Raw genomic sequence first — 13,774 nt, 5'->3', positions numbered from 1 at the left:
ATATTAATTAATCGTGCGTACATATTTAGAAAAAGTGAAGTTTAAAAATATGTAATAGTTCAAAAATGTTTAGAGTATATTATTTTACTTTAACTGGAAATAAATTAAAGTAATATTTATATAGTGTTAAAAAGTGAATATACACTTATTTAACGTTGTATTTTGAAAATTTTATAAAACAAATATATGATGTACTTAAATGTATTATATATGATGATCATAAAGTGTAGAATAAATAAGTTGTGGAAACTTTTTACGAACCTCGTCGGGTCAATTTAGTTTTGTTTTCTTAAATGTTTTTCTTTTCATACAGTACCTCTGAAATTGACGTCAATTAGTGCCTCTCAAACATAACAATAAGAGAAGTTTTTTGCTGAAATCTCATCCTAAAAATACAATAAACTTAAAAACGAAGTTTATATGACTAAATGCGGATCCAAAGAAAACAAAAATCAACAAACAAGCTCAAAAAAGTTACATAATTATCAAGAACTCAAGTTCAACGAAATGTTTGCAATTAAACGCTTTGGAATCTAAAAAAATCATTTAGCAGCTACAAAGAATTGTTATTGCTAAAATGCAGCTACAAAGAATTGTTATTGCTAAAATGCAGCTCAATAATGTCTGTTGAAAAATAATTCCAGAATTACTGTAAAAGGTTAGATACAGAGTTTGGATTCAAAATGTTCAGCACTTTCTTCCTGTCACTGGTGTCACAATATTGTCATAGGTGTCAATCACGAATATTTTTCATGCTTGGAGAACTGAGAAAAAAAGTATGGTCAGAACTAAAATTTACGGTGCTACTGGTGCGTTCACTGGGCTCTATGAGAACACCAAAACGCTCGGTAATTTTTTCTGAAACACTTTTAGGATTTAAGAAAAATTAATAATAAAAAATGATTTCATAATCTGTGATAAAATTTTTTAATTTTATCCTGATAACTTAGAGCATGGCATAAAAACCATTTATTCGGTAGAATCTATTTTTCAGTTCTATATTTTTTATTATCTGTGTTGCATAAAGAACTATAATTTTAAAAAGTAGAATTTCTGGAAAACAGTTACTATATGAACAGAAAATTACCAAATAGTTTAAATATCGTATATTTTGGTTTCACTAACCTGAATTACGGTATTTTTTTGACAAAAATATTATTACCATTCAGTAAGGTAAATGCACCAGAAATGCACCCGTTGACACCCATAGTTTTTGTTGATAGAACAAAAACTATTATATCCATTTCTGTACCTTAATTTGTGCTTTATTAACATTGACTTTTTATATTCAGTAAGAGATCAGCTTAGAGTTATATAGAAGACAGTAAAAAATATTCTTCAAGATCTGTGCTATACGTTATTATTACTTCAAAGAGCGTTATACTTTTTGATTGGAGTCATAAAAACTAATAACGGAACAGCAGTGGTGCTAAAAAAAAGGAATTTTACCTCTGTCCTGAATTATTTCTCCACCTTACAGATCACTTTCTAATTCACCAATAGTGTATTTCTCTGCATAGTTAATTGCATTTTTCTATGTATCTAATGATCATTTTACCATGCTTCGATTTGCGCATTTTTTATAAATGAAAACGTTGATATAAATTGTCTATTGTCAGTTGTTGATTATATCATCAGAATCATTGATAATCAACTTGATTTTCAAATCTTAAGATACTCGACTACCTTTTTTCTGTTTTTTTACACAAATTTAAACTATGATCTTTGATCTTTCTAAAAATGTTTGAGTTTGCTTATGAATCAAATTGGACAAAAGTTATGATGATTTCAAAAAAAAAATATTAATTTTTGTTATTACATTCGTATTAAGTTTTTATGAGTTTTCTAAAGCAAGAATAATGAAAAAGTATTATATTTCAACAAAAGTATGTGATATTGAAAAGAGGTCGATTTTTTTTCACCAATATTCCTTCTATATTTTCTATTTATTTTTTTTCCACATTTTCTTGTATTCATACCATGATTTAGTGCATAATACACACAAAACTTTAAATTAAGCACTCCAAACTCAAAAACTAGCCACAGAAAGTATTCGAGTACGTGAAACAAATTTCTAGAATTTCCCGCGTGTGGAATGGTCTCATATCATTATGTGCGAATACGGAAATGCGTCTAAAACTAGCGACAATTTTGACCCCATTACTTAACTTGAAAAAAAAAAAAATTATGAAAGCATATTTAAACATTATAGATTTCTTTAGGTCAAGTGCGGTCTTTGAATATGGTTATATGTTAGATGTAAAAACTGTACTAGGATATGCATAAAATCACAAATGTGATACATTAGTTTACTGATTCTGAATTGCTATGAGAGAAATTTTATACTTAAGTATTAATCATGTAAGCAAATAATGTATTTTTGAGTAACCGGAAACTTCTTTTGGGTAGGCTAGATTTCATTTTTCTGAATAATGTTTAATATTTACATTCCTACTTAAAATGAATATATTTATTTTAAGACAGAACTGGGAGTAACTTTTACAAAGGGGTATTTTCAAAATGTTCCTTACATTCCAGGATAAAAGCCTTCTTTCATCTTCCTGAGTGCAATGATTTTTTTTCCTTTAAAAATGCCCCAAACAAAAATAGAATAAATATATAAAGAGCATAAAGAATGACTAGTTTTCGAATTTTGAAGTAGCAGCTGAACTATCGCGTTCTTTTATAAAGTTGCTATCGATTTAGACTGCAACGGAAGATGCCAATTTTGGAACAAAAAAATACAAAACAAATTTGTTTCAAATTTTTCAATTTGTATAAGAGAAAAAGAACTCACCGACGGTATCAGTTCTAGTCTGTTTGAATAGCAAATAGATATTTTTAGTTGTCGGTAAAAATTGCTTGTTTTTCATAAACCAGTAAAATTTCATTGTTTTGAATGTAGCTAATATATAGTTTAATATATAGTTTAAGAAATATATAGTTTAAGAAATATTTCAATTTTTTAATCATACAACCAATAACGTTTTTGAAATGCGTTATTATATGGTATTTGGATTTGGATGTCGTTTAAACACATTATCGTGAGCTTTATCCTATACATGTTTTTCACAATGAATATTAAATATTGGACACATAACTCATGATTAGATCTATTGATATTTTAATCCAGCGGTTTTGAAATTTGGGGGGAAAAAACACGGGGAAAAAATTTGGCAAAATTGCCGTACTGTATGGTAATAACATTACTGTAAACTAAAAAAACATAATTCTGGTTTTAAAAAAATATATATAATATTTAAGCCGTTTATTTGGTAATTTTTCGGTTCATATGGAACAATTTGGTACGCGAAATGCGCTAAAAAATTAAAGCAAAGATAAAACGGATCTGGACTTAAATGCTAATGCATTGGCAGTTAATACAAGGCAATCTAATTATAAAAATTGGACATCTACTTTCATTAAGTAATATGCTAACTGTTATATTTATTAAGTGAGGGATTAAAGAAAAAATTATAAAATTAGGAATTAAATGAAATTTGAAAAAAAGGCAACGCCTATAATGGCATGATATTAGGTTTAGTTGGAATTTTAGGAGTTTTTACAAATGATCTTAAATGAAGCAATTTTTTTTATGTATACATTGTTTGTTTATTCCTACAATAATATATAGTGAAAAATTCTGGTTTGAAATTTTGTTATATTTTGCTGGTAAATACTAAATACAAAGTTGTTTTTTACTCCTCTCGGCTTTTGTGATTATTCGTGGTCTTTTTTTTCTACTTCATTCTCTCTCGGCTGCTATAGTTTTTCTAGGTTTGCTTCTCACCTTTATTTTTTCAATTTTCGTTGCAACTTTGCATTTTATAATTCAAATCACTTTTATTCGTTCTGATTCACGTCTAGCATGTTTCGAAAATGGACAAAAGTTTTTTTTTTCTTTTTTAAGTGCTTGCAAAGCGTGTACTGTTATTTCCAATTTGCATATTTTTGAAATGAATGAAGTTTTGAATGAAGTGGTTACCGCTTCAGTTTATTAGAATTATTTATTTAATTGAATACAAAAGTGTTACAGCAAATCAAGAAAAAAATATATCTTTCACAGGGCCCGCGCTAAGAATTTCAAATTATTAGCCAAATATCAAAAGTATTCACTAATTTTAGAAAGTCTTCGCCAAAAGCAAGTCATAACAATTTTTTACGATTAACCATAAAAAACCATAAAAAATTATTTAACGGTTGTTTTTTTTCAGGCTTATAATATTTGCACCCAATTCTTATTGGTTATGCGACGCATCAACCGAAAATTACTGTAATCTAATAAAAATTACTGATTTTTTGGGAAAAATTTATTTTGACGTAATTTTGAGGATCGAGGTAAATATATATTTTTCTTTCCGGTGTAAAAAATCATTCGGCAATACTTTCTCCAAAACACAATTTTATTTATCAAATGTATGATTTTATCTCATTTGGCGAGGTGGTGGATCCTTAGCACGAGTCCTGCTCCTTATTATTAATTGGAAATAAAGGAATCAATTATGATAAGAGTTACTTTCTTGGTAAAAACGTTGTGAAGAGTTGCTATTCTCAACAAAATTAAGAACCAAATAAAAGCAACGTAGAAAACTGACCTATTGTACTTCGTTCATCTCATTAAGTTCTCTTCATAAGGGTTACTTCAAAATGCTATCAAACCACTTCATAAAGTCGCGATTATGTTTTTAATCTAGTAAATATTGCCCTTAATCAGATAAGAACAACGTATGAGAATATTTTTATTTAATACGCAAATTCGAGCTGAGGAAGAAAAAAAAATCTCTTTATATTCTTATATACATATTTTATTGTATATTAATAAGGCTTAATTGGAATATGTTAATCATTACTCAAATACTTTATTTTCACTTTGTGAAGCTAAGGAGAAAATAGAAATGTAATAAATAATGAGTGATAAAAAATTCGTTAAAATTTTTTTCGCTATTTTTTTTTCTTGCAATCTTTAGTGTTTATGAAAATAATTCAATATAACTATATAGCATTAATCAATTCGAATTGGAATGTTTTGGAGTAATGTTGCTGAATGCTTCATAAAAACTTTCAAAAAAGTATTTAATTACTGTTTGGAAACATAATTTCTGGAAACATAAATAAAGACTTGCAATTAGAGGAATAAACTCAAACTGCATCAAATATTTTTAAAGGTACGAAAAAAATATTTTATTTAATAACAATTATGTATTTTTAATTTGTGTTTCACCAAAAGGTTTTCGATGTTTATTTTAAAAAATGGAGGTAATATATTGCATTTACAATTAAGTTTATTTTATAGTGTGTTTTGTTTTTAAATAAAATTTTTATGCTGTGAAATAGTTGTAATGTTTTTCATATTTTTTTTCTTAACTACTGTGTGTAATTTCTTCCACAACTTTGTAATAAATCTTCAAAATTTAAAAAAAATTAATTTGTCAGGTTTGATAATTGCATTGATAAAATTTTATAAAATATGACATTAAACATTTTTTATAGTGTCATGAAACAAGTGCCTTGAAAACAGTTGAATATATTTAAAATTTGGTTATTTTCAATCTTTTGATATGATATCGGAAGCAATTTTCTTTTAACGCTGATTTTTAAGTCTTCTGAGTATAACTTTTGAGTAAACTTTTACTAAGTAAACTTTTGAGTATTTTTATTATCAGTATTGTGTTTATTACTTTAATTTTTGAAATTTTCACATGATTATTTGTTTAAAATTTGAGAAGAAAAGTTCATGCCTTTTCATTTTTATCATGTTAGAAATAATATAATTATAAATTAATTGTAAATAAAAATCGTAAATATTTCTTTGATTTTACGCTGAATAACATTTACATTATAAAAACTCCCAATTAATGTAAAAAAGAATATTGATTAAACTCTTAAAGGTCTTGTATATTCTTGTGAAAACGTGCAATTGTATCTTTTCCTTAAAAAAACCCGTTTAAGACGTTTACGTATAATGTAATGCTTGTTTTTACTATGTTCGTAATGCATAATCTATTACCAGCAAAATACAAACAATGAAATTGATTGATTTTGAACAAAAATTTTGTGATAGCATCGTTCTCAAAAAGTAACTGATTGTAGTCAAATTTGCATCATTAATACTAAAGGTAACTTATAGTTAAAAAATATGTCATGCTTTTTTGTCTCATTTTTGCATGCAATCAAATGTTTGTGCAAATTTAATTTTGATAAAATACAAAATTTACTACTTTTTTTGGTCTTCGAAATTTGAATGTTACCTAAATTTTCCGGCTAAAATTATTGGTTAGTACATAGTACCTTTAATTATCAAATAGATGAAAATTTCTGATATGCCAAAGTAAAATAATTTTCAAATTGCAAAAAATTATTGGCAAATTTTTTAATTAAAATTTATCAAGGCTTTCCTGGTTTCAGACTCAGAAAATATTTCTACGGGTGTCTTGGGTTTTGTTTCAAGTGTTTTATTACGTAAAATTTCAGATTCTAAAAGGATAAAGTTGCGTAACTATTTTTAAATTTAATTTCAGCAGAAAAAAGAAACAATTTATACAAGTAAGTAGCTTGAACATTTTAAAATTTTCCTTATTGTCTCAAGTATTACAAAAAATAACAATTTAAAAAATTCGAGATATAATTTTATTTTAATATTTTTGGAAATGAACGACATAGTTATATTTTAAGAGAAAAAAAATAAGATAAATTTTTAACTCAATTCAAATGTAAATTTAACTTTGTAATTATATAGTGTGGTTTTTTGTTATATAATTTCAGAATATAAATAAGGAATGTATAATTGTGAAATGACAAATGGCTTACGTTACGACTTTTATAAAGCATGTTTTTCAAACTAACAAATTCAATTGAGATTTTGATAAAAAAGGCTCATTTTTTGAAAAAGAAATTAGGATTAACTTTAAAATTGAGGAAGTGAAAATTATTAATGATATAAAATTCGTCAGATATCCCATGGTATGAAATAAAGAAAAATATATCAATAAAAGTCATGATATAGTATTATTTCTTAAATAAATTTTAAATATTTATAAATATCAGCTGAACATAAGATATACTTTGGAGTAAGAGGGAGGAAAGATCTTTTGTATCTTTCTAATATTAGAAGTTGTGCAAGATAACGCTAGATTTTATTGATTTTCTGATGTTAACTAATATTAGGTGCTACTTGGGTAGTCATTTTTATTACAAAGATACCTATATATTCATATGCAGATCCAATTTATTCACTTATTTATTCCTAATAAGCAATTTTTAGTTACTTTTTAAGGTATTAAGACAATTTCAGTTTAAATTTTTTTTTTTTTTTTTAAATAAATTTTCGAACAAAAATTTAAAATATTTTGTTTTGTAGACTGCGATATTTAGTAAGATCCCTTTTAAGTAAAGTTTAATGCGTTTTCAATTGAACAAAAAAATTAACTACTGATCTAAACTGAACTAATTGAAATTAAACTAAATAATTTTATCTAAAATTTTAAAAATATTCCATGTTACTATTTTCATTAAAAGTCCATTAAAAGAGCACGGTGATTTGAAATAAAAAATATTCGAATATTTTAATAATTTAAATTACTGATTTAGTTTTAATAAATTTTGCAAATGTATTTTAGAATTTCATTCTTTCTTGCGATAAAATTTAATAAATTATAAAAACATTTACTTCCTTCATAATTAGTATATAAATGACAACTGTTTGCGTGCATTAAAGCTAACATGAATATCTATAGTAATAAAAAAAAAAAAANTTTATGTAAAAAAAAAAAAAAAAAAAGCTTATTCTTTTTATCGGAAATAAATTAATTTTGAGTTTTCGATTGCTTAACTATCTGAAGCTTTTTACCATTCTTCTGGTGATAAAATTTTGCAAAGTATAAAATTTTTATGTCCTTGGTACTATTAGTATATAAATGATAACAGTTTATTTGATATTTTTGCTCTAAAGCAAACAGCATGAATATCTGCAGTAACTTTCATTTATATTTTATTTTCTGGAGACAATAATTACACGCAGAAAATCCTTACAATAAATATTGATGCATAAAATGCTGGTTTTCTCTCGATTTCTCGAGGAAATCTCTGAAAGAAACTTCATTTTGATTAGTAATTCGTGATTCTAAACGCGTTTGGTTTGGTTTGTAGTGTTGCATTTTGTGTTGAACACTAATAAGTTAAATAGAAAGGACTGATTTTAATACGATCGTCGTCAGTTTTTATACAAATTTAGTAGATTTTTGTTTGACAGCAAAGCAGTTCTTGTATTTACTGAGACAAACATTAACAAAAATGATAAACAATTAGAAATTGTAACAAACTCTCCTCTTTCCCCCACTACAGCGCCTCTGGCGGTGAACTAAGACAGTCTGCCAGGAACCGCCATTAAGTACGGACGTTTAATTCGAGGCCAAAACCCCCTCTTCCAAATTCTTGTATTTCTTTATCCTTGTTTTATTTTTATGTGTTTTGTCCTTTTCAATAAACATTTAGAGTTACATAATTTCTAGTCTTTAATTATTTATGTGAATTGGTAAAAATACAAATAAACCAAGACTTCCCCTACAAAATGACGCCCAACTCGCGGCCGAACTAACGGTTCCTTGCCGGCTCAATTTTCTTTTTTCAGAAAGTGAATGAACATCCAGTTCAATTTGTGGAATTTAATGAGGTCATCCCGTACCTCGATTTCCTGAATTTTGATTCAGTATTTCCGTTTTCCCAGCTTACCCCAGCTAGACGAGGAAAACCGGGAAAACCCTTTCCCGCTCAACATCGATAAGTACAATTTTTATAGTAGTAAGGTTTAGTAGAGTAAAATATTAATATTTACTATCGATTGATTTGAAACTTAGTGAAAAGTTATATAGTAGTAGTTGTATAGTAATTCTGTGTGCTAAGTTTAAATATATTATAAGTAGTTTGAATCATTCATTCTAAAATAATTTTTATGAACTAAGAATCTGGTAGAGATATATATCATGAGAGTAAGCTATCTTTTATGTTTCAAAATGAATATATATTGTGCAAAAGTTAAAAAAACTGCATTCTAAAATATTTAAGCATTGATTTTTTTTTCTCATTTAAGAAGTGTGTTTAAAATTATTCATCTATTTGAATATTATTTTATGAATATCACTTTCGATTAATACTTGCGCGTCTGTGAATCAGACAAGATTCTTTCTTTATTGCTTTCTGTGGCGCCAAAACCACAGACGAATTTCTTTTCATGGTAAAATGAGAGTGTTTGTAAACCGAAACTGAAACTTATGCTAATGATTATAAAGAACTTATGTTTTAGTTGTTGTTATTTTGTATTTTGTTTTATTTTCATTGATCTCAATTACAGATATAAATTGAATTTAGCTAAGGTTAAAATAAAACTTGTTATTTAAAAGAAAAAATATTCAAAACTAAGAAAGAGGAAAAGAAATTTAAGAATATGTTGCTTCCTTTTAATTCATTTATGTAACTTGTAGTATAGTTTTATTATTACAATTTCTATTTGTTATTAGTTTTAAAAAAAAAAGAAAGGAAGGAGAAGAATTTTTTTTCTATTGCTATGTGTTTTATATATATATGTTTCTATATTGAATACACTTTAGTAACAAAGGTGGATAATTTTGATAAGTGAAGAGTAGTGTATTTTGGGATGAAAAAAAAAGTTTTATCTTGGTTTAATAGAATTTTATCCAGCAAAATAAAAGTAAAATGTCTGTATAGTGTTTATACAGAATAATGTTTATTGTTCAAAATATTGATTTATGTACAATATTGGTGTTTTATATGGGAATTTTGTTGATGTACTGATAGTTATAATTCACATTACCACTACTTGCTCTATAATTAATACATCGTATATTTTCATTTCCCATTGATTATATTAACTGGTTCAAATTAACTCAAGTAATATTGTGTGATAGGGTATCTATTATTAGAAACATTTTATATTAAATAATAAGTGACATTTCATTATCAGTGACATTTTAAGTTTATTGGGGGTATTAAATAATATCTATTAAGAGGTGCTTTCACAATCTGCTACAATGACATTTTTAGGAAAGGGAAAAAAATCGATTTATGTGTATTAGCTGAAGAAATGGGTCTCAAGGTTCCTCCAGATGCTGAAGTCATACAAATTAAGAAACTAATCACAGAAAATGAAGCATACGATTAAGAATTTTGCCTCAACGTGTTACAAAATATTATTGATGGCAGAGTCGAAAAAGAAAGAAGCGAAAAATTAAATAGAGAAAAAGAAGAAGAGCAAGAACGAATTTCTAGAGAAAAGGCCGAAGAACAAAATCGAATATTGAAAGAAAAGGAACAAGAACAGAATTTTGAGCTGGAAAAATTCCGTTTGCAAATTGAAGCCCAAAGATTCATACAGTCATCATCTGGTTTAACTAGTACTTGTCCTGTCAACTTACAGTTAAAGAAATTACTACCTGAATTCAATCCGAAAGAGGACGATATGGTTTTATATCTCAACTTATTTCAGCGCCAATTGAAATTTTTAAAAGTAGACAAAGAGAATTGGGTAGCTTATTTACTTGGTGTCCTGCCAAACGATATTGCGCAACTCATCGCAAGAGAAACAGAAGATAAAGCTCAAGATTTTGACTATATCAAAGAAATGCTTCTGAAAAGATTTAAGCCAAGTACAGAAAAGCTTCGACGGTTGTATGCCACTCACAGAAAAACACCTGAGAAACCTTGGAAAGATTTTAATTTTGAACTCCAAACTTTTTTCGAAAATTGGTTAATGGAATTAGACATTAAAACTTTTGATGAATTGAAAAACTTGATGATCGTCGATCAAATGAAGAAAAGAATTCCTCCAGAAGCTAAAGAGCACTTCTTAGATGTCTGGTGTGAATGGAAAACGCCTGAAGATTTAATTGAGAAAATGGATGTGCATGAAAATCTTCGATTAAGCAAAAACGATTTGCCGAAAACAAATACAGAAAAGAAGCTTAATTTGAAACAAACAGAATCACAAAGATTTTATAACCGAAACAAGTATTCGCGTAGTCCCAGGGTACAATATGACCAGAAATATAACATGCATTCTTTCAGACAAGAAAATAGGCGAGATACTGAAGTTCAAAATCATAACAAGCAGGACTTTTCTAATTATGAAAGAATTCCGAGAAGAAATGATTTTATGTAAGATGATCAACATCATAAAGTAAACAACGACAGATTTGAAGAGAGCAGAACTGGTAGAAAGTGCTATGGATGTGGTGAACCTGGCATAATGAAGTCTTGCTGTCCTAAATGCAATCCATCTAGCACAAACTCTTCTCCCTGTGTTGGAAACGTCCTTTTCCAGTCATGTGTAGACGAATTATCACAACTAGCTATATTGAATATAACAGTAAATGGACTCTTAGGTACTGCATGTGCTGACAGTGGAGCAAGCCATTGTATTGCTGGAGAACGGTTGTATCAAATTCTCAAACAAGAAGGTGCAGACTTTCAAGAGACCCAACTCACTATGACACTTGCTGACGGAGAAAAACGACAAGTGAAAGCCTTCACTACTTCGGTAGATATAGAACTTGAAGGAAGAGTCCTTAAAACAAACTTAATTGCATTACCCCATGCTAAAGAAAATCGTAATTTCCTTGGTACAGATTTCCTTCAAGATGCTGGCATCGTCCTTGATCTAAAAAGTCGCAGATGGTTCTTCAACGATTTTCCCCGACAAAAATTTACTTTTGCTGAGGAAGCCAGTTTGTGTGATATCAAGAATACGCCATGTGCTGAATCCAATACTTGTCAACTGAGAGAGGAAGAAGGTCAAGAACTGTCAAGTGAAGAAAGAAACAAACTCAGCACCCTGTTGAAACAGTATGAAAGAATCTTCAAACTAGGGGGAGATGCTACTCCATACGCAAAACATTACATCAATACTGGTGATCATCCTCTTGTATCTGTTCCCCCGTACAGATTACCTCCTTCTAAGAAAAAAGAGTTGAAGAGACAAATTGATGATTTGCTAGAGAAGGATATAATTGAAGAGTGCGAGTCGCCTTATGCCGCACCCGTGGTTTTAGTTCCAAAGCCGAACGGTTATAGACTCTGCGTGGACTACTATATGGGAGGATTTGATTACGGTGACATTACTGCGGTTCGTAAAATATGTGTATTGATATATGGCGAAGACGCATTACACATTTTTTAAAAAGGAAAATTCTTAGTTTGATGTTATGCATGCAAATGTCAGTAATTTTTATATTTTTTGTACTGATATCTAATTTTTCTTTAACAAAAGGAGTTTTCGGATTATCTGTGTTTTTCGATTGTCCGTGCGACCAGTCCCGGTGATTAACCCGGATAATCGGGAGTGCACTGAATTACTATAATAATATTTTACCATAAAAATATTACACATTAACTTTGAATAATCCCATAACTCGAACTCCAGAGTGGATTCCTCACCTTTTTATTCTATTTGAATTTCTGAAATACAAAATAGGTTGTACTCCTGGAGGTATTTAGGATATTAGTTAAGTACCGTCTACCAGCTTTTCTTTGTTTGTAAGATATGACCTTCAAGGAAATGTTTCATCAAAATTCAGAAATACATTAGATTCGGAGAGGGTATCTTGCGTCGAAGATATGTATGCAAAAAGCAATTTTTCTTTCAGGTGAATAAATCAATTAATGGAAAGAGGCTATAAACTGCCCTGATATTATGATGCAGGTGCTTGGTATTGTAATAAAAAAATAAAAATACTAATGAATTTAAATTTCACAAGAAAGCAAAAGTTAAATTTTTGAAGGAATCTGACAAAAGTAAAATGTATCTATCAGTGGAAGTACAAAAAATCGAGGGGCTGTTTAACCCAGAGATACTAAAAGCCAAAAAAAAAAATACAATCTAAAAGAAAATAGGGATGAAAATTACGACATACCTTTAAGCAGTAGAGAGAGTAGGTCCCTTTCTAAACCTAAAAAAGCTAAGAGTTCATTAAAACCAAAAAAAGTCAAGTGTTTAAATGGATGAAGTTCCTCTTATTTCATATTAACTTAAGGCAGTATCAGGAAAAATCACAGACAGCAATCGGATGGAGAATGTGGTGGTTAGGAGTAACTGGGAGTTTTAGTGGTCTCTACTCAGACAGAACAAATCCCCAAGAAAAACACAGGTGTTGATGGATATCAGATCTTTGAAAAATTTGGCCGAAAGAATTACGAAAACATGCAGGTATTGATGGATACATCCTCCGTCTAACCTTCTGGGGCTGGATAAACTCAAGAAAATTTCGACGTCGTTGCCTCATTAAACGTGCACATTATTGTTGAAATTCATAGTCAGCAAAATTTTCTATTGCAATTAAATCCAAAACTACGTATTATATTCGTGTAGCAGTAATTCTTACAGTAAAACAAGGAATGCAGAACCGGTTCGAAAATAAACGTTGTAGAAAAATCATCTTTGTACGACAAAATTAGTCAGCAAACACGGCGGCAGATATGACGCCATACTCAAAAGATGTTCCCTTCCTCTATATTAAGAGGAGAGAAAAAATTTAAAAAAAACCACTGCGGGGCAACGTCACTTAGAATGGATAAAATATCGAATGCTAATGAGCGTTAGTCGCTCATGATATTTATACCCTTCATGTGAGTAGAAGTGTTATTACCTATTTTCATAGTGTCATTCCCACTTTCCGAAATTGAAGTACGAGTGTTTAAAAACTAGCTCTCGGCAACAGTTATGAAGATTCGAGCAATCGCACCTTTCACGTGCGAGATCAAAGAAAGC

The sequence above is a fragment of the Parasteatoda tepidariorum genome, chromosome X1 (genome assembly GCF_043381705.1).
Source record: "Parasteatoda tepidariorum isolate YZ-2023 chromosome X1, CAS_Ptep_4.0, whole genome shotgun sequence".
Taxonomy (NCBI): Eukaryota; Metazoa; Arthropoda; class Arachnida; order Araneae; family Theridiidae; genus Parasteatoda; species Parasteatoda tepidariorum.
This window is presented reverse-complemented; position numbering follows the sequence as displayed.